Here is a 5,000-nt window from a genome sequence, read left to right on the forward strand (position 1 = left end):
GAAAGAGTTTGAGTTTTTTCAAAAGTTCTTCTTACTTTAAAAAAAAGACTCACTGAGCTTCTTCAGAAAGCCTTTAAAAGTCTCTGAGATTCTTCAGAGAGCATGAAAGAGTTTGAGTTTTTTCAAAAGTTCTTCTTAGTTTAAAAAAAAAGACTCACTGAGCTTCTGCAGAAAGCCTTTAAAAGTCTCTGAGATTCTTCAGAGAGCATGAAAGAGTTTGAGTTTTTTCAAAAGTTCTTCTTAGTTTAAAAAAAAAGACTCACTGAGCTTCTGCAGAAAGCCTTTAAAAGTCTCTGAGATTCTTCAGAGAGCATGAAAGAGTTTGAGTTTTTTCAAAAGTTCTTCTTAGTTTAAAAAAAAAGACTCACTGAGCTTCTGCAGAAAGCCTTTAAAAGTCTCTGAGATTCTTCAGAGAGCATGAAAGAGTTTGAGTTTTTTCAAAAGTTCTTCTTAGTTAAAAAAAAGACTCACTGAGCTTCTTCAGAAAGCCTTTAAAAGTCTCTGAGATTCTTCAGAGAGCATGAAAGAGTTTGAGTTTTTTCAAAAGTTCTTCTTACTTTAAAAAAAAGACTCACTGAGCTTCTTCAGAAAGCCTTTAAAAGTCTCTGAGATTCTTCAGAGAGCATGAAAGAGTTTGAGTTTTTTCAAAAGTTCTTCTTAGTTTTCTTCATTAATGGTCTAACCTTTTAAATTGCCCAATTTTGGCAGCAGTTTTCGCTTACGGCCATACCACCTTGGTCACGCCCGATCTCGTCTGATCTCGGAAGCTAAGCAGGGTCGGGCCTGGTTAGTACTTGGATGGGAGACCGCCTGGGAATACCAGGTGCTGTAAGCTTTTTTGATTTAAAAAAAAAAAAAAAAAAAAGAGTCCCTGAGCTTCTTCAGAAAGCCTTTAAAAGTCTCTGAGATTCTTCAGAGAGCATGAAAGAGTTTGAGTTTTTTCAAAAGTTCTTCTTACTTTAAAAAAAAGACTCACTGAGCTTCTTCAGAAAGCCTTTAAAAGTCTCTGAGATTCTTCAGAGAGCATGAAAGAGTTTGAGTTTTTTCAAAAGTTCTTCTTAGTTTAAAAAAAAAGACTCACTGAGCTTCTGCAGAAAGCCTTTAAAAGTCTCTGAGATTCTTCAGAGAGCATGAAAGAGTTTGAGTTTTTTCAAAAGTTCTTCTTAGTTTAAAAAAAAGACTCACTGAGCTTCTTCAGAAAGCCTTTAAAAGTCTCTGAGATTCTTCAGAGAGCATGAAAGAGTTTGAGTTTTTTCAAAAGTTCTTCTTAGTTTTCTTCATTAATGGTCTAACCTTTTAAATTGCCTAATTTTGGCAGCAGTTTTCGCTTACGGCCATACCACCTTGGTCACGCCCGATCTCGTCTGATCTCGGAAGCTAAGCAGGGTCGGGCCTGGTTAGTACTTGGATGGGAGACCGCCTGGGAATACCAGGTGCTGTAAGCTTTTTTGATTTAAAAAAAAAAAAAAAAAAAAGAGTCCCTGAGCTTCTTCAGAAAGCCTTTAAAAGTCTCTGAGATTCTTCAGAGAGCATGAAAGAGTTTGAGTTTTTTCAAAAGTTCTTCTTACTTTAAAAAAAAGACTCACTGAGCTTCTTCAGAAAGCCTTTAAAAGTCTCTGAGATTCTTCAGAGAGCATGAAAGAGTTTGAGTTTTTTCAAAAGTTCTTCTTAGTTTAAAAAAAAAGACTCACTGAGCTTCTGCAGAAAGCCTTTAAAAGTCTCTGAGATTCTTCAGAGAGCATGAAAGAGTTTGAGTTTTTTCAAAAGTTCTTCTTAGTTTAAAAAAAAAGACTCACTGAGCTTCTTCAGAAAGCCTTTAAAAGTCTCTGAGATTCTTCAGAGAGCATGAAAGAGTTTGAGTTTTTTCAAAAGTTCTTCTTAGTTTTCTTCATTAATGGTCTAACCTTTTAAATTGCCCAATTTTGGCAGCAGTTTTCGCTTACGGCCATACCACCTTGGTCACGCCCGATCTCGTCTGATCTCGGAAGCTAAGCAGGGTCGGGCCTGGTTAGTACTTGGATGGGAGACCGCCTGGGAATACCAGGTGCTGTAAGCTTTTTTGATTTAAAAAAAAAAAAGAGTCCCTGAGCTTCTTCAGAAAGCCTTTAAAAGTCTCTGAGATTCTTCAGAGAGCATGAAAGAGTTTGAGTTTTTTCAAAAGTTCTTCTTACTTTAAAAAAAAGACTCACTGAGCTTCTTCAGAAAGCCTTTAAAAGTCTCTGAGATTCTTCAGAGAGCATGAAAGAGTTTGAGTTTTTTCAAAAGTTCTTCTTAGTTTAAAAAAAAGACTCACTGAGCTTCTGCAGAAAGCCTTTAAAAGTCTCTGAGATTCTTCAGAGAGCATGAAAGAGTTTGAGTTTTTTCAAAAGTTCTTCTTAGTTTAAAAAAAAAGACTCACTGAGCTTCTGCAGAAAGCCTTTAAAAGTCTCTGAGATTCTTCAGAGAGCATGAAAGAGTTTGAGTTTTTTCAAAAGTTCTTCTTAGTTTTCTTCATTAATGGTCTAACCTTTTAACTAGCCCAATTTTGGCAGCAGTTTTCGCTTACGGCCATACCACCTTGGTCACGCCCGATCTCGTCTGATCTCGGAAGCTAAGCAGGGTCGGGCCTGGTTAGTACTTGGATGGGAGACCGCCTGGGAATACCAGGTGCTGTAAGCTTTTTTGATTTAAAAAAAAAAAAAAAAAAAGAGTCCCTGAGCTTCTTCAGAAAGCCTTTAAAAGTCTCTGAGATTCTTCAGAGAGCATGAAAGAGTTTGAGTTTTTTCAAAAGTTCTTCTTACTTTAAAAAAAAGACTCACTGAGCTTCTTCAGAAAGCCTTTAAAAGTCTCTGAGATTCTTCAGAGAGCATGAAAGAGTTTGAGTTTTTTCAAAAGTTCTTCTTAGTTTAAAAAAAAAGACTCACTGAGCTTCTGCAGAAAGCCTTTAAAAGTCTCTGAGATTCTTCAGAGAGCATGAAAGAGTTTGAGTTTTTTCAAAAGTTCTTCTTAGTTTAAAAAAAAAAGACTCACTGAGCTTCTGCAGAAAGCCTTTAAAAGTCTCTGAGATTCTTCAGAGAGCATGAAAGAGTTTGAGTTTTTTCAAAAGTTCTTCTTAGTTTAAAAAAAAAGACTCACTGAGCTTCTGCAGAAAGCCTTTAAAAGTCTCTGAGATTCTTCAGAGAGCATGAAAGAGTTTGAGTTTTTTCAAAAGTTCTTCTTAGTTAAAAAAAAGACTCACTGAGCTTCTTCAGAAAGCCTTTAAAAGTCTCTGAGATTCTTCAGAGAGCATGAAAGAGTTTGAGTTTTTTCAAAAGTTCTTCTTACTTTAAAAAAAAGACTCACTGAGCTTCTTCAGAAAGCCTTTAAAAGTCTCTGAGATTCTTCAGAGAGCATGAAAGAGTTTGAGTTTTTTCAAAAGTTCTTCTTAGTTTTCTTCATTAATGGTCTAACCTTTTAAATTGCCCAATTTTGGCAGCAGTTTTCGCTTACGGCCATACCACCTTGGTCACGCCCGATCTCGTCTGATCTCGGAAGCTAAGCAGGGTCGGGCCTGGTTAGTACTTGGATGGGAGACCGCCTGGGAATACCAGGTGCTGTAAGCTTTTTTGATTTAAAAAAAAAAAAAAAAAAAAGAGTCCCTGAGCTTCTTCAGAAAGCCTTTAAAAGTCTCTGAGATTCTTCAGAGAGCATGAAAGAGTTTGAGTTTTTTCAAAAGTTCTTCTTACTTTAAAAAAAAGACTCACTGAGCTTCTTCAGAAAGCCTTTAAAAGTCTCTGAGATTCTTCAGAGAGCATGAAAGAGTTTGAGTTTTTTCAAAAGTTCTTCTTAGTTTAAAAAAAAAGACTCACTGAGCTTCTGCAGAAAGCCTTTAAAAGTCTCTGAGATTCTTCAGAGAGCATGAAAGAGTTTGAGTTTTTTCAAAAGTTCTTCTTAGTTTAAAAAAAAGACTCACTGAGCTTCTTCAGAAAGCCTTTAAAAGTCTCTGAGATTCTTCAGAGAGCATGAAAGAGTTTGAGTTTTTTCAAAAGTTCTTCTTAGTTTTCTTCATTAATGGTCTAACCTTTTAAATTGCCTAATTTTGGCAGCAGTTTTCGCTTACGGCCATACCACCTTGGTCACGCCCGATCTCGTCTGATCTCGGAAGCTAAGCAGGGTCGGGCCTGGTTAGTACTTGGATGGGAGACCGCCTGGGAATACCAGGTGCTGTAAGCTTTTTTGATTTAAAAAAAAAAAAAAAAAAAAGAGTCCCTGAGCTTCTTCAGAAAGCCTTTAAAAGTCTCTGAGATTCTTCAGAGAGCATGAAAGAGTTTGAGTTTTTTCAAAAGTTCTTCTTACTTTAAAAAAAAGACTCACTGAGCTTCTTCAGAAAGCCTTTAAAAGTCTCTGAGATTCTTCAGAGAGCATGAAAGAGTTTGAGTTTTTTCAAAAGTTCTTCTTAGTTTAAAAAAAAAGACTCACTGAGCTTCTGCAGAAAGCCTTTAAAAGTCTCTGAGATTCTTCAGAGAGCATGAAAGAGTTTGAGTTTTTTCAAAAGTTCTTCTTAGTTTAAAAAAAAAGACTCACTGAGCTTCTTCAGAAAGCCTTTAAAAGTCTCTGAGATTCTTCAGAGAGCATGAAAGAGTTTGAGTTTTTTCAAAAGTTCTTCTTAGTTTTCTTCATTAATGGTCTAACCTTTTAAATTGCCCAATTTTGGCAGCAGTTTTCGCTTACGGCCATACCACCTTGGTCACGCCCGATCTCGTCTGATCTCGGAAGCTAAGCAGGGTCGGGCCTGGTTAGTACTTGGATGGGAGACCGCCTGGGAATACCAGGTGCTGTAAGCTTTTTTGATTTAAAAAAAAAAAAGAGTCCCTGAGCTTCTTCAGAAAGCCTTTAAAAGTCTCTGAGATTCTTCAGAGAGCATGAAAGAGTTTGAGTTTTTTCAAAAGTTCTTCTTACTTTAAAAAAAAGACTCACTGAGCTTCTTCAGAAAGCCTTTAAAAGTCTCTGAGATTCTTCAGAGAGCATGAAAGAGTTTGAGT

The 5,000-nt window shown here is 36.6% G+C and overlaps 7 non-coding genes across 7 annotated transcripts; all 7 read left to right on the forward strand.

Moving 5' to 3' along the window:
* Positions 1–716: 716 nt before the first annotated feature.
* LOC143739511 (5S ribosomal RNA) lies at positions 717–835 on the forward strand. The gene has a single exon (XR_013204243.1). It is a non-coding gene; the product is annotated as a 5S ribosomal RNA (ribosomal RNA).
* A 491-nt stretch (positions 836–1,326) lies between these two features.
* LOC143739513 (5S ribosomal RNA) lies at positions 1,327–1,445 on the forward strand. Its single transcript, XR_013204244.1, has one exon. It is a non-coding gene; the product is annotated as a 5S ribosomal RNA (ribosomal RNA).
* Positions 1,446–1,937: 492 nt separating this feature from the next.
* On the forward strand, positions 1,938–2,056 carry LOC143739514 (5S ribosomal RNA). Its single transcript, XR_013204245.1, has one exon. It is a non-coding gene; the product is annotated as a 5S ribosomal RNA (ribosomal RNA).
* A 483-nt stretch (positions 2,057–2,539) lies between these two features.
* LOC143739515 (5S ribosomal RNA) lies at positions 2,540–2,658 on the forward strand. Its single transcript, XR_013204246.1, has one exon. It is a non-coding gene; the product is annotated as a 5S ribosomal RNA (ribosomal RNA).
* Positions 2,659–3,462: 804 nt separating this feature from the next.
* On the forward strand, positions 3,463–3,581 carry LOC143739516 (5S ribosomal RNA). Its single transcript, XR_013204247.1, has one exon. It is a non-coding gene; the product is annotated as a 5S ribosomal RNA (ribosomal RNA).
* A 491-nt stretch (positions 3,582–4,072) lies between these two features.
* On the forward strand, positions 4,073–4,191 carry LOC143739517 (5S ribosomal RNA). Its single transcript, XR_013204248.1, has one exon. It is a non-coding gene; the product is annotated as a 5S ribosomal RNA (ribosomal RNA).
* A 492-nt stretch (positions 4,192–4,683) lies between these two features.
* On the forward strand, positions 4,684–4,802 carry LOC143739518 (5S ribosomal RNA). The gene has a single exon (XR_013204249.1). It is a non-coding gene; the product is annotated as a 5S ribosomal RNA (ribosomal RNA).
* The last annotated feature ends 198 nt before the right edge of the window (positions 4,803–5,000 follow it).

The sequence above is a fragment of the Siphateles boraxobius genome, unplaced genomic scaffold (assembly GCF_051911475.1).
Source record: "Siphateles boraxobius isolate OS27281-9 unplaced genomic scaffold, OSU_SipBor_1 160, whole genome shotgun sequence".
Classification (NCBI taxonomy): domain Eukaryota; kingdom Metazoa; phylum Chordata; class Actinopteri; order Cypriniformes; family Leuciscidae; genus Siphateles; species Siphateles boraxobius.